General features: G+C 34.6%; 1 protein-coding gene across 5 annotated transcripts in view; it reads right to left on the bottom strand.

The window, feature by feature from the left end:
* The window catches only part of LOC123563127 (ras-related protein Rap-2c-like), a 74,202-nt gene that overhangs the window by 13,076 nt on the left and 45,018 nt on the right, over positions 1 to 16,108 (bottom strand). Inside the window, exon 1 of one of the 5 annotated variants that reach the window (XM_045355729.2) lies at positions 5,693 to 5,831. The exons of 3 other annotated variants lie outside the window; for them this stretch is intronic. The gene's annotated coding sequence lies outside the window, so the exon portion shown is untranslated. Of the gene's footprint in view, positions 1 to 4,081; positions 4,103 to 5,692; positions 5,832 to 16,108 lie in introns of those variants that run through there. One more of the 5 variants, XM_045355731.2, reaches the window with a different exon arrangement.

Consider the following 16,108-nt stretch of genomic DNA (forward strand, 5'->3'; position numbering starts at 1 on the left):
AAAATCAAGAAATGTTAAGCACTATTTAGATGATTTTTTGTTTGGAGGTAAAGCAAATTCTCGGGACTGTCATGATATTAGATAGCTTCTTTGTTATTTGTGATGACCTTGGGGTACCATTGGCAACTGAAAAAACTGTTCATCCGACGACTGTACTAGTTTTTCTTGGTCTGGAATTAGATTCCAGTGATATGGTTATTTGTATCCCCTTACAAAAATTAGAAGAAATCAGAGCTAAAGTCGTCCTTTTATTCATGGGCTGATTGATTTGATAGTTGGCTGTGAGCAACAAAAGCATTATCATTTGAGGGTAAACTTGGAAATCAATGAGGATTTAAAAGTTTGGCTCACATTTCTGTCAGACCATAATGGTGTTTCTGTTATACATGAGAGTGAGTGGCTTTCCAATCATGATTTGCAACTGTTCACAGACAGCTCTGGCAAGGGGTTTGGTATCATACTGGATAAAGGTGGTGCTATGGAATTTGGCCACATCATTTTACAGTGTATGATATCACGGTACTTGAAATGTTCCCCATTCTGGTTTCAGTTTTCTTGTGGCCAGAGCTGTTTCGTGATCAGAAAATTCTGTACAGGTGCGATAACTTGTCAGTATGTCAGATTGTCAATTCATTATCAAGTAAATCTAAAAATGTAATGGTTCTGGTTAGGCTATTTGTTCTTCAGTGCTTGAAATACAACATAAATTTTAAATGTGTTCACATTTCAGGCATGCATAATGCAATCGTAGATTCTTTATCTAGACTTGATTTGATTTTCAGCGTTTCAGAAAGTTGGCACCACAGGCAGATACGTTACCGCTTCAAGTGCCATCTCTTCTCTGGAAGGCCTTGGAATAATATCCAATCAACTTGCTTCAAATAGCCTATCTTTTAATACAAAACTGACATACCATACAGCTCTTCAGTCATTCACAGAGTTTTGTGCAACAGTTGGTATATCACAGACATTGCCAATACCTACTTGGCTGCTGTCATTGTATGTCGCATGGTTATACCAAAAGGGTCTCTCAGCCAACACTGTTAGTACTTACGTATCTGGTATAAGTTTTATACATAAGTTTAAGGGTGACATTGATCCATCAGAATCGTTCTATTTCAAGAGAATAATGTTAGGTTTTAAACGGAGCAAAAAGTTTGCTGACACCCGTATACCAATATCAATCGATACACTCAAAAGTTTGATATTTGCTTTGGAAAAAGTATGCAGCTCTTGGTATGAAGTATGTGTTTTTAAAGCAGCGTTTCTTATTGCCTTCTTTGGTTTATTCAGGATAAGTGAATTAGTTTACACTTCTGCTGCTCTGTGTGATTATCCTTTAAAAAAAGATGATGTGTCGATTTTTGTTAAGAACAGCAGAAGGTTTTTGAATTTAAAATTGCGTCATTCAAAAAATAACCACAGTGGCCATAGCCAAGTTGTTACATTAGGTGACATAAAAAATTCAGCACTTTGTCCTGTTTCAGCTACAAAAACATTGATGGCAGTACAACCGCAGACTATTTATTTTCTGTGTCATTCAGACGGCAAACCAGTCACTCGTTACCAGTTTAGCACAATATTGAAACGCTGCTTGCTTCACGTAGGTTTACATACATCTAGAATATTAACGCACAGCTTTAGAATAGGTGCTGCAACCTACCTAGAATCGCAAGGTGTTCCGCATCATATCATTATGAAGAAGTGTAGATGGTCTTCTAATGCATATCTTAACTATATCCGTTGTTAATATTATATCAGATATCTTGCCGTTTCAATTTATATACTTTCAGTGGCGTGATCGTGGGGTCCTCGATCACCTACTGGGCAGAACAGAGGGCCAGATATCGTTCATCCAGTTCAACCTCTAACTTGGGGTTTGATGAAAGAGAGATCATTGTGCAGTGGATGACAAGACGGGGCATGGTGTTGGACGAGGTCAGGCCAATGCTCGCACGGGCATTTCAAGAAGCGCCTTATCTTCCAGATGCAATTATCATGCATTGTGGTGGTAATTCTCTGCTTCAACAAAAAAAGGCAAGACTTGTTTCAAAAAGTTGTTATGATTTAAAAAAGATTAGAAAAATCTATCTTTTGGCAAGTACTATTGTCTGGTCTAATATTTTGCCTCGTGTAGATTGGAGAACTTCAAGGTCAGTCCAAAAAATTGAGAAATTACGTAAGACGTTAACAGGTCAGCTGCACGTACATCTTTAAAGCACGGTTGTGCTTGGATGAGAAATACAGAAATAACAATGGACTGTCCTGGTCTTTTCCGTTCGGACGGGGTTCATTTTTCAGACATAGGGCTTGACATCTTGTTGTCTTCATTTAAAGAGGCGATAGAAATTTGTGTCAAAAATGAACCAGTGAAATATATTTTTGATTAAGTTCTATGGGGCATTATTATTTTACAAAATCTAAATTGAACTATACCAGTTTCATGGCAGAAGTTAAAATGATAATTTAGTGGCCCTTCAACACACCAAAGTGTATTTCAGGTTTGATGCATGGCAAGGTGTTTGCAGATTTGATAGGAACATGATCTTAAAACATATATTAATTCAAGTATTAAAACTGAAGAAGTTGCATCCTTGGCAAGTCCCTTGGCAGTCTTCGCTGGGGATAGTTCTATTTTCGCAGGGACCGATGCAAATTGATTTGGTTTATTTTCATTTCATCTGTATATTTGATATTTCATAATATGTATATGTTTTTCATATGCATTTCTTAATTTTCCACCTTGCAATTCGTTCATGAAGTAATTTTCTCTTAGAATAAAGTCGCGGCCTTTTCTTCCACTCAACTGTGTTTTGTTTTAATTTGTTAAAGGTGAAGGTATCATAGGGTGTATGCAGTCAAAGATTGATTCATGGGCTTATACAAATTGTAGAATATTAATTCTAGATAATGTGAAATCAATTTCATTAAAGTAACAAAATATTAAGTATTGTCCCATGAGTTTGTGTTTGGCTGGATACCCATGTTTATGCCTAATATCAATAGTCCATTGATAAAATAAATAATTCTTGCATAAAAACTACTTTTTTCACTGGATCCGCCCATGTATTAACGGGAGAAAAATCGTGTGCAAACAAGACAATTCACGTGCTGTTAATACCCGATTTTTATTTTTGAAATGCTTTGCCAGGGATATATGTATGTATTTTTACGCACACTGATATTTGGCATCTGCGTCTTGTTTCTTCCTTAACAACCTCATCTTGTAGCATTATAAATACAATGTAAATCCATAGTATGTTAAGCTGTATCTGTTCCCAACCCCAAACGTACTGCCCCCATCAATGTACGCCCTAGCTTCTCTTAGAGTTCACTCCCTTTACAAAGCGTCTGTTCAGTTATTGTAAATAACTGTGAATAAATAAGTATCGCGTGTAACTTGTGCTGTTGTTCGTTTTTAGGTATTATATTTATGATTTGGGTAAGTATCAGTCGGTATGTTTTTATCTAATTTCTCGAAGAATTTATATAAACAGCTTGGAAACTTGACACTACGTTCGTACTTATCCGTACTCCAACTGCGTGTCCGTACTCAATATAACTCGAATGCAAAGTTATTATTCTTGAAATTGTGATCGAGTCCACCAAATTGTGAAATGATATGGACAATTATTGGTAATTTTATGTTTGTAATAATGAGAGATAAAAAAATCGCTTAAAAACCTTCAGGAGGTGCTTTTGTTAGCGTTGTTTATTTCCGAGCCCTGGATACGGATATTTAAAACATGTTTACCGTTTCCAAGAACAACTGGAATGGTAAATAAAAAATGTACCGGAATCGTCAAGTCATCACGTATGAAAACAATACATAAATCGCCGTGAAATATATTTTTATGCAAGAATAGCGACAATACACGTTTGTTTTGTATATTAACATCTGCAGAAGCCCTTGGGATATGTTTGTGACCTCGACCTTCGGTCTCGGTCAGAAACAATCCCGCGGGCTTCTGCAGACGTTAATACACAAAAAAACGTGTATTATCCCTACATTCTTTATCCCAGACTGCAGCTTAGAACAATTGAGTAGAACGTTATTTTTAGAGTTTCATGTTATTAATACCTTCGACACATCACAAAATGAAACGTTGTTATGTGACAATATTTACATTCGTCCTATTCTTTTCTGTTGAAAATTCTGACGCTCATTTCGTATGAACAGCAAACGGAAAGGCGCGAAATTTACGTCATCGCTGCTTAGTGATAACCGACCGCTGTTTTGACGACGTCCGCGTATAGTCAGGGAGAACGTTCCTTAGATGACGCTGCAGTTGTTCCGTGTGGTGAACAGAATGGCCGGGAAGCTGATTTTAATGTTAAATGCCACAAAATATGTGCAATTTATAATATTATATTGTTTACAAATGGAAAGGAAATATGATGTAAATATGTCAGTGGACAGCGCGCTCGACTATTCTCAGTGCTTGATAGTATAATATAAGCTATCAGTAAAACTTTAGCATTACAGTAAGCATATTCTAAGTCGGAAAGGGGCCATAATTCAGTCAAAATGCTTGAAAGAGTTGCCTCCTCCTTTTTACAGACTGGGGTCATGATGATAAACAAGTATGCAAAATATGAAAGCAATATCTCAATGGACTTTGAAAATATTTGGGGTGGTACGCAAACTTTAACATTTGTATGACGCTCATGCTAACGCCGACGCCGGGGCGAGCAGGATAGCTCCCCTATTCTTCGAAGAGTCGAGCTAAAAATGAAACTTTTTTTTTCGGTGTTAATGCGAAATGAACGACAGAATAGGATCGGCAAATTAAACATGAATCGCTAGCTCATCTTATTCTGTCGTTCATTTCGCACGAACACCAAAAAAAATCATTTCATTTCTTAATTAAATAATTCAACCACAAGGTTAACTCAGATAAGTTTTACTAGAAGCTTGCGGTATTTTGTATCAAATAAAGGAGTGAATCCCAGTCAGGTGACAGGTTTGGTTAATATTACTCTGTTCAGAATATTCAATGACAAGTGTGTTTTTGTTTTCAAATATTTCATGCACGTATATGTGTTTTTTCAAGATGTTTACAAGACTAACAATGTGGAATATAAATAGATTATCCCCGATAATGCTCTGTATCGCGGTATATAATTACACTTATACATTGTACACAATAACATTTTCATTTCATAGTCCACAACACAGTGTAACTAACCCGCAATAGGTATTATGGTAATTGTTGTTGTAAAGGTTACATCATTTTACAGCAACAAAAATAAGCTTAGGCCATTGTGACCTAAAAATAGTCATGGTTTCAATGCCCTAGGCAATTTATAAATCTGCTGGCTGTCACAGTGGTATTGGTTTTTGACCCTGAAAAATAATGTTTTAGGCATCAGCTACCATACAAAATTTGACATCCGCAGATCTTAAGTAAACGAGACTGTAATCACAGAACTATCATGTCCTAACAGGACAGGTGACTACAGGCAGCAGGCAATCATTCTGTATAGTTTGACCACTGTATATGTTAAAGTATTTGGAAACCAAATTGATCAACCGCCGCGGAAGGACCGACAGACATATAAGCGAACTTCTGCTTGTCGAATTGCGCATAAAAACAATATCAATGTATAAAAAATGAGTAAAGAAAATACGTGTAATGCTTAAAATGATGTTTTATGCTCACAAAGTCTTGTAATAAGAAAATGGATTTACCTTTAGTGTGATAAGTTTATTCCAGATATTTACAAGGTAAAGCGTACAACAGATAAACAACTGAATGATAAAATTATGTAACTGTTTGTTAAGTTGTTATTTGGTACGTATCATTATAATCGAAATGCGATTTTACGCATATTCAATAGGCGTGTCAATTGTATTTACACTGAAACGCCTGAAGGTACTTTCATGTCGGCAAGTGTCTTTGTTACAATACAATACATTATTATTCCCTTTTAGCTAGCGTATCGGCCTAAGTTATCTACAGATTATATAATAATTAAAGTACAAAACGTGTAAAGGGCGATTAAGTTAACCGTGGTTTATGAGGTTTCCATATCATTTGTGTTATTCTATCATCAATCTAACATTTTTCAAATAGCAAAACTAAACACCACACTTTAACAAATAAATGTTTCGTATGTGTGCAATTTTGTTTCGTTTATCTTACGGCGAATAATTACAGCAGTGGTCAGGAAGGCACTTACCTAGAAGACCTTAATCGATCGGCCAATCAAATCCTCATTAATGTGATACGCTGATCGTATTCAGCTGTTTCTGTAAATTGATATGTGTTGGTATTTGAATAGGTTTTTATTATATTTATTAAACTTACATATCTTTTTTAGATATATCAATATTCTTCTAAATATACTGAGCGAAACGTAGCTTTAAGACTATAAATAGCGTCATTAAGGACAAACGCTTCGTCTGTCATTTCACTCAACGTTGCACAATCAGAAGAATGAGAAAAAAGACTCAACGTGTAGTCTGATTTGCAAACTTCATGGGTCAGTCCAGGTCATGAATTCGTTCTTAGACGGCGTTTGCCGAAAAACATCAGTGCGCATATTAGTACGTTCGCACATACTTGTATATTATCTGCGCAGGTTAATGTGTGCACGTTATAGCTACGGCCTAGCCATCTCGTTTTTTTTTTCACAAAATAGCAAAATGTACCCGAGTGTCAATCAACAAGCATGGACCTCTTCAATGATTTGAATTTCTCGCACCGAAGATGATTCATCGATTCATACAAAGGTAGCATCAGTTAGATTTACAACTGACATTAGAATCTTATATGTATCAGCTGTTTAAAATTTCTAAAGAATTAACACTCATTATCTCTCACTATCTCTCACTGTCATTTACAGACACCCAAAATCACTAAGTTCTAATTATAACAAATTGACGGGGCCAAATTCGAAGTGTACCCTGCTCCCTTAGATATTTCGTGCGCACGTACTATAATTTAAAACAATTCCGCATGTATTAAGTAAAACATGCGCGCGATATAGCTATTATGTGTGCACGCGATAAATTATGCTTCCGCAGATGTTTTTATACTTATACGAGCGCCCGTAATAACTAATGATATAAGATTTGAGACACGTGTATCTTATTTGTTTAAGGTAGTGGCTAGGGGACCGGTAACCGGACTTGTAGACCTGGAGTCTGGAGGTTCAGTTAAAGGACAGTTAGACAATCCTTGTTAGGCTATATAGAGGTGAATACTGAACAATGGTACGAGCAGAGAAAACCATAATATGTCTATCAAAAAACAGGAAATTATCTCATTCTTTTTCATTCCGATATCCAGGTAAATTTTCAGAATGCATTATTTTTTTCAAAAGCTATTTATTTCAAAATAACCGCCCCAGAAGCCTAGTGGCAGCGCAACCGATTCGAGTGCGGGAGCCCGTGGGTTCGATCTTCGGTCGTGCCTTACCAAAGACGTAAAAAAAGGTACTAGTAGCTTCCTTGATTGGCGCTCAGCATTACAAGGATAGTGCTAGGACTGGTCAGCCCGGTGTCAGTATAATGTGACTGGATGGGGTATCATGTCACGTGTCTACGGCGTGATATTCCAGTGAAGCAGCCCTATAAAGCTCGGCATTGTGCTCAGTGCTACAAGTAGACACCGTCGTTTATATGACTTAAAAGTTGTTGGAAAACGTTAAACCCAACAACATATTTCAATAGAAAATGATTATTATTTACAAATAAACGATTTCAAAACAAAATATAAACTCCCTATACGATATATCTCTAAGCTTGTTCAAGAGTTTTCAAATGGTCCATCGTGATTTTCTCCAGACGTTTACGTACATGTACGTTTGTAAATACTGTTTAAATTTTACTACAATGAAAAAGCAATATATCGACCTCTCTAAATTCACATCATAATTATATTCCTATCTCCATTAGACTCCAAATAATGGCCCGAAGTAGGAGACAATATTATTGCTAAACAGTTTACGAGTACTTACTTACACATGTCTAATCGTTTTATACAACCCTATAAAATCTTGTCGCGAAATCGGGGAGACGGCAGCCGTTATTCATTTACAGCATCGTCGGCTGTATCCAATTAAAGCTCTAACTAATGACTCACACATTTTTATTCCAATATCCACGACAAACAGTAGCGGAAGATGATTTTATCGCTAACAAGAAAATGCTTTATTACAGTGTACAAGCCTAATACAATCTGCGAAAGTACGACAAGCAGAACTACGGTGACCACAATTCATTTAAAACGTTCAATGTTTTCTAATTAATGTTTAGATACATGTGCTCTACAGCAATACTTTAACAGAAAATACAGAAAAAAATTACCTTTGTTTGTTATCGTCTCACTTGCAATATCATATTTTTTACGCATTGCAAACGCGTTTTTAATCGCTGCCTTTTTCACCGAAGTAAATCCAAATAAAAATGTCAATTGATGCTATCAGACTTAAACCGTATTAAGTAGTGTACACATGTTTTATGGTTAAACTTGTATTTTAAGAGAAATAGAAACATAACTGATACAGCTGACATACTACTAGTATCCCCTGTACTCAAGTTTTTTGTTATTGATCATTTTGTTGGGTTTAAAGTCACTAAATGTAAGTTATATGGCAAACGTCCAGGATTTGACGTAACAAATGAAAAAAGTAAGGTGCTCCCCAAGCTGAATGACATTCTCACATGAAAGAAATGATTTTGAAGAAAAGAGTTCCCTCCGAGTTCTGTTACATGCCATCTGTTCAAGCCACAAGAAAGCTAAGGATCAGAAGCTTTTCGCATTTAGCTTCCTAAAAGAGACTTTTCAAACGAAAGTGAAGTTTATCCCTGTTTCTGCGAAACTATTGAGTGGTGTACCGGCATATACTCAATATCACGTGTTTCGCTATGAATTACAGTATCTAATTTTAAATCAAAATCAGGTTTTCAAAAGGGCTTTAATTTCCGAATGTTTCTTTATTTAATCTGGGCCACGTCTTTATTTACATTATGGCTGACTGTATGCTATATTATGTACAATTAAAGGCGTAGTTTTTGAAGAGAACGAAATTAGATAATAGCTACAGATCTTCAAAACCATTTATTTTGAATTTAAACATAACACACAAACGGCTATAAATAACTGTTATTTTACCTACAAATACAAAAGTGTGCAAATTATATAAAAGTCAGTTCGACAAAGCTGTCGGCATGAGAAGGAAGTCTCCAACGTAATTAATTTTTTATTGTGCAAGATACCAAACAGGAAAACATTAACCAGCCCATAAAGTATCAAGGCAACACATTGGATGTGATACAGTTTCGAAACCTTGAGTCCATGGGCCCACACAGAATTAAGCCTTCAAAAGTTTAACAACAAATTAGCCGCACCATGAGAAAACTAGCATAATGCATTTGCGACCAGCATGGATCCAGACCAGCCTGTGCATCCGCGCTGTCTGGTCAGGATCCATCATGTCCACTTTCAAAGCCTATTGCAATTAGTGAAACTGTTAGTGAACAGTATGGATCCTGACAAAACTGCGCAGATGCGCAGGCTGGCCTGGAGCCATGCTGGTCGCAAATACACTATGTTGGTTTGTCATTGTGCGGCTCAAATATAACAAAGCCATTTGCGCATTTAGCTACATTTACCGCAATTACCTACATCCCCAACTTTGAGCGTAAAATATACGAGAACTGCAACTCTTGTCGGTATTGATTTTTTGCCTTGCGCGCCGTTGTAGTTGTTTCCCTTTACACTAAAATATCGATAAACAGGTATCTCCCGATTAGGTTAGTCAAACCGCTGCTGTAGACCTATATGACGTACCGTTTGGGTCAAAAGTCTGAAATCGCTCGAGCGATACCATAATACACGGTTAGCGTGTAAATTTATACGCTTACCGTGTAAATTTACACGCTTACCGTGTATTTCAATCGGCAGATCTACATATGACGTACCGTTTGGGTCAAAAGTCTGAAATCGCTCGAGCGATACCATAATACACGGTTAGCGTGTAAATTTACACGCTTACCGTGTAAATTTACACGCTTACCGTGTATTTCAATCGGAAGATGTATAAAAGTACACGCTCACCGTGTATTTTTACGCGTTTACCGGGTAAAATATACGTTTAGCGTACAAATTTATACGCTTAGCGCGTATCGCTCGCTTGAGTTACACTTTTAAATAAATTAGCCAATCAAAATACATGTTACAAAGGAAGATATTTATAAAGTTTATGATTGAATTATTACTTTTAAGGAAACATACATTATATTTTCATTATATTACGAAATGTTTTGCCACTGTAAAGATGATTTCAGTCAAGTAATTTATTCTACTGTATATATGTTTTGATTAAAGACATGTATATTTTTTATTATATCTTACCTGAAAAGCCTGCTTTATTCTTATTTTCGTCAGAAAAGAACAAGCATTTCAAGTCTAATTCCACACATCATACACATATAAAACTTGTACTTTACTTTTTAAAATGTCATTTGTTATCATATATCTAGTTTACTACAACTTCAAATAATATATATATAAATAATAATAGTATTTATTTTTCTCCGACTTTAATGACATGTACATAATTGGGGAGGGGAGGGGGAATCGAGCGGCTCCATGTTACTGAAGTTGCTGTTTTAAGTGATCTACCGGAAATCATTAGGTAACATTTATGCAAAATGACATGATAACACATATGTCACCTAGGTTATCAGAACAGGAAATCCTTTCGAGGTTCACTAATTAGAGCGGATCATAAAATTTGCTGAAGCATATAAGATGGCTTTGATATGATATAATTGAATGCCTTCGGTCATCAATGCCACTATATATGAACGAACACGGATTAATATATCACGTGGCGGAGCTGTCTTGTGAAAAGAAAATAAAAAATTCACAGGATATCTAGTATTCTAAAATCTGTAAGAATATATTTGGAAATTTAATGGACATTTATTTTTAAAACGATGAACGTGTAGTAACAAAAAAATGTAAATTCGTTAGATATGAATCAAGGACTTAAACTACTACTGATGGGAAATACCTAATATCTGGAACAACTGATACGTATTAGACCTTTCTGCTAATATAAATCTATAATTTTCTATTTTTTAATTTACATGCTGGATCATTTTCATATTGAAACTGTATCGTGCGCAAAGTCATTATCCGTAATTTAATAGAATAATTATGATAAAGCTGAATTCCGCAAAAAATAGAACAAGATTTCAAGTCTAGAACACTCTTCCCTGCTGCTACACGCCCCCACCCCCTCCTCTCTCTCTCTCTCTCTCCTCCCCCCCCCCTCCCCCCTCTCTCTCTCTCTCTCTCTCTCTCTCTCTCTCTCTTAAATCTGACCGCTGCCATTTCATATTTTCAAATAAAAACTTTCAATTCGAAGAATCAATAGAAATGATAACAATTTTAAGATGATTACTATTTTTGAATACGGAATGAATTCATCCCCCCTTTAGTATAAATGGATACAATATGAAAGGCTGGACTTAACTGAATATTTCGTTTTCAACTTTTTAATTATATTACAAGTATCATGCAAGCTTATTGCGGCAGGTTGTAAGTTCTGCGAGGTCGAGCAAGGAAATAAGACAAATACTTTGGTATAAATAATTGATCTTTAAATGTTCCATATATAATTATTTTCCATTTAGGTAATACAAATTTTAGCCATTTCGGCTATGAAATAATATTCTCCATTTCGTTGTATTTATTATCCATTTTAGTAATAAGTTTGTTAGTTACATGTACTTGTGGTCCGACCTATTTGTTTATTTTCTTGGCTGTACATTACATTTTTGATGTTTGTTAGTATAAATGTAAACAGTAATAAGCAATAAAATATGATTTAACTCGGGGGAAATAAAAAAACAACAACAAAAAAACTAAACGCATAATATACATTTGCTAGGCTTCGCGCGGCCGGTTGCCGGCTACCCAGAAATAAATATTATCCATTTCGTGAATGAAGTTATTCTCTAGTTCGTTTTAGTTATAAATTATTATTCATTTCAGTAATAACTTTGTTAGTTACAGGTACGCATGATAAATATTACAGGATGTTCGCGCGGCCGGTCGTCGGCTACCCAGAAATAAATATTATCCATTTCGCCAATGAAATAATTCTCCATTTCGCTGTAGTTATAAATTATTATCCATTTCAGTGTAAGTTTGTTAGTTACAGGTACGCATCATATACATAACTGGGACTTCGCGCAGCCGGTCGTTGGCTACCCGGAAATAAATATTATCAATTTCTTCAATGAAAATATTCTCCATTTGTTTTTAGTTGTAAATTATTTCCCATTTAATAATATACACTCGTTTAAGAAACTACTGCTGTATGCATTCTTTTCATATTGATACAGAAGACGACCATACTACTGGTCCGCTGTGAATGCAGTCATTTTTGCAGTTCTAAACTAAATTTTGATTGGTCTATTCGCTCGAATTCTAAATTAGGAATCGGGTCAACGAAAATACACGTTGAGCGTGTAAATTTACACGGTAAGCGTGTAAATTTACGCGCTTAGCGTGTATATTATACGCTAACCGTGTAAAAAAACACGCTTAACGTATAAATTTACACGGTGAGCGTGTAAATTTACACGCTTACCGTGTATTATGGTACCGCTCGAGCGATTTCAGACTTTTGACCCAAATGGTACGTCATAATTTCCTCGGGTCAACGAAAATACACGTTGAGCGTGTAAATTTACACGGTAAGCGTGTAAATTTACGCGCTTAGCGTGTATTTTATACGCTAACCGTGTAAAAAAACACGCTTAACGTATAAATTTACACGGTGAGCGTGTAAATTTACACGCTTACCGTGTATTATGGTACCGCTCGAGCGATTTCAGACTTTTGACCCAAATAGTACGTCATATCTACAAATGTACACGCTCACCGTGTATTTTTACGCGTTTACCGGGTAAAATATACGCTTAGCGTACAAATTTATACGCTTAGCGCGTATCGCTCGCTTGAGTTACACTTTTAAATAAATTAGCCAATCAAAATACATGTTACAAAGGAAGATATTTATAAAGTTTATGACTGAATTATAACTTTTAAGGAAACATACATAATATTTTCATTATATTACGAAATGTTTTGCCACTGTAAAGATGATTTCAGTCAAGTAATTTATTCTACTGTATATATGCTTTGATTAAAGACCTATATATTTTTTATTATATCTTACCTGAAAAGCCTGCTTTACTCTCATTTTCGTCAGAAAAGAACAAGCATTTCAATCTAATTCCACACATCATACACATATAAAACTTGTACTTTACATTTTAAGATGTCATTTGTTATCATATATCTATTTTTTACAACTTCAAATAATATCTATATATATGCGACAAGAAATTAGTAAGATAAGAGATAAAAAGGAGGAAGCGGGTAACGGTATATATGGCTTTTTGAAAGCGCATAAGATAGAGTTATTGGAGTATGCAAATTAAAGCAGAATATAACACAACTTTAAGGCACTGTAATTAATTGTATTTTAATCGAAAAAATGTGGACTTTGCTAGATAACGACCTTGTACCATGAATTTAATAATTATATGTTTAACAACAAGCAAAACGTACAAAATATTCTGCCGTAATGCACAATGAGTTTCTAATGAAACTGCATGGATTTTACAGTAAAAATACTTGTTCAGAACAAAGAGCTATAAAAATAATGTATTTTTAGTTCTTTGTTTAGAATGACCGAATCGTTATGCGTATGTAAGGTGTATTTTCGGTCATGTAATATACTCATAATGCTGGGTTATGTTATAAGTTTCGTTTAATGTATGGACCGAAAATATGAAAGTCAAAAATGCCACCTTTTAATCGTAAAGGATATACATAAAACATCACACAAAACAACTCTTTTTATAAATTCCCCTTTTAAAGCCCCTTTCTGTGAAACGAAATGTTATAAAATGTTCTCAAGTTTTTTTTGTGTTTTTTTTTTCTTTTTTAATTATTATTTATCGCCCTGCAAATTTCATTTTTCACTTTGCTGCATATTGACTATAAGCGTTTTACGCGTGATGTTTTATGGGCCTTTGCGAATACACAGGATGGAGACGAGATAGACACCCCAGGCTATGCTAATTACCCCAAAATACATCTGTAATAAAAATCAAGAGTTGCAAGAGACTGTAATGTACATTTGTTAAAAAAGTAATTTTTATAATAGTCTTAAACACATATTATCTTACATTTTATAATTAATCTAAAATATCGGTTTGGTCATGATTAAAATTACTGTATTATTTTCTTTTTCACATTTATAAAACTTCAATGTTTCACAATATTCGCAGTAAGATCATAAAACACTTGTCAAGCATATGGGTAGAGAAGTGTCTCCCACGCTAATCCAATATACAACCTCTGTCTTATCTGCTGCTTATCAGTGATTATGTAATAGTCGCTAATTGATGGACACTTTTGCACAACAGGGGTCCCTATTAGACCATGAAGATTTGCGGAGTAGGAATTAATTTTCCTTTAATGAATGTAGAATAATAATAATATAATTATAACAATAGAACACAGATATAGTGTAAACTAAAAATTGTCTTTGTAATATATCATGATAATGAAAAAGATCATATACCGGTGAAAGTGATTATTGTATTTAATAAATATATACATGTGTGTGTGGTTTTTCTTTTTTATTGTTCAATAATAAGTTGCATAAAATGCGCCCTTTTTCATCTTCTACTTTAATTATAACACTGAAATGCACGCACGAGTAAATTAATCACATTATCATCACAATTAAAATCACCATCATTCATTAATTTGTTATTCATACTTTTACATTCATGCAGTGATCAGAGAACGTAAAGAAGCTATGGTTGTATGTAAACATCCGTACATTTATGTACTCACTTGGTCAGTTACTCAGCATATGTGCATTCATGTACTCACTCGACATCTGTACTTTCATGTACTCACTTGATTAGTTACTCAGCATTTGTGCATTCATGTACTCACTCAACATCCTTACACTCATGTACTCATTTGGTCATCTACTCATCATCTTCATATGTATTTATGTACCCACTCGGCTACTTACCTCAACATCCGTACATTCATGTACTCACTCGGTCAGTTACTCAACTTTCATGCATTCGGGTAGTCATACAACATCCATAGATGTATTCATGTAGTTACTTGGTCATTGTCAACTTTTATTTAGTGTCATACCAGATGAATTTTATTCATAAATGATATTGAATATAGTACACATGATTTTATATTTTAATTCTTAATTAAGTTAATATGAATTTATAAGTTATATGGTATGTTTTTAAATGTGAGTATGTATATTGTCTCTTATAGTTCTATTTAGAACGGTCATTTACAATTGTTTTAGTCTGTATGTAATTTTATATGTTTGTAAATGAATGAGACATAAATAAATAAATAAATAAATGTAACATTTTAGGCACACGTATATATGTGAATCCAACACAAAATCTTCGCGAAATGTTTCAAATAAACGAAGTATGTTATATATGTTATATATCATCAAAATTCATACCGGCACACAGTTTGTGTACAGCAATTAAATAGAATTAATTTTAATTGCTTTTTTAATTTAATGCGGATTTTTTAAGACTTATAGTTCGTCGATTCAAAAAAGTTTTACCTTTATTATAATATCAAACAGAATATATAATTGGCACTAGAGACGGATAAATAAATAAATAAATATATAAATAAATAAATCGCTCGAACGGATATGCAACACATTGATATACCTTGCCTTGTACCGCCGTACCGACAAGTATGATGAGAATACGTAAACATACAGATTTTGACGAGTGGCATTACGGCTCCACAAGGTAAAGGAAAATACGCTCTTACAACGTTGATATTTATACAGGTTGGGGGATGGGAGTCCGGTGCATGAGTGTAGTACACTATACAAATGTAATTATAGGTATTTGTGCGAAAATGAAAATAGTTGACGAAGATAATAATGATAAAACCAAATGCCATATAGGCGACTGTTTTACCTCTTTAAAAAATAGTTAATCTAGTTAATATTTCAACTGTAAAACACATCAATGGACAGAACGTATCATATTTAG

The sequence above is a fragment of the Mercenaria mercenaria genome, chromosome 2 (genome assembly GCF_021730395.1).
Source record: "Mercenaria mercenaria strain notata chromosome 2, MADL_Memer_1, whole genome shotgun sequence".
Taxonomy (NCBI): Eukaryota; Metazoa; Mollusca; class Bivalvia; order Venerida; family Veneridae; genus Mercenaria; species Mercenaria mercenaria.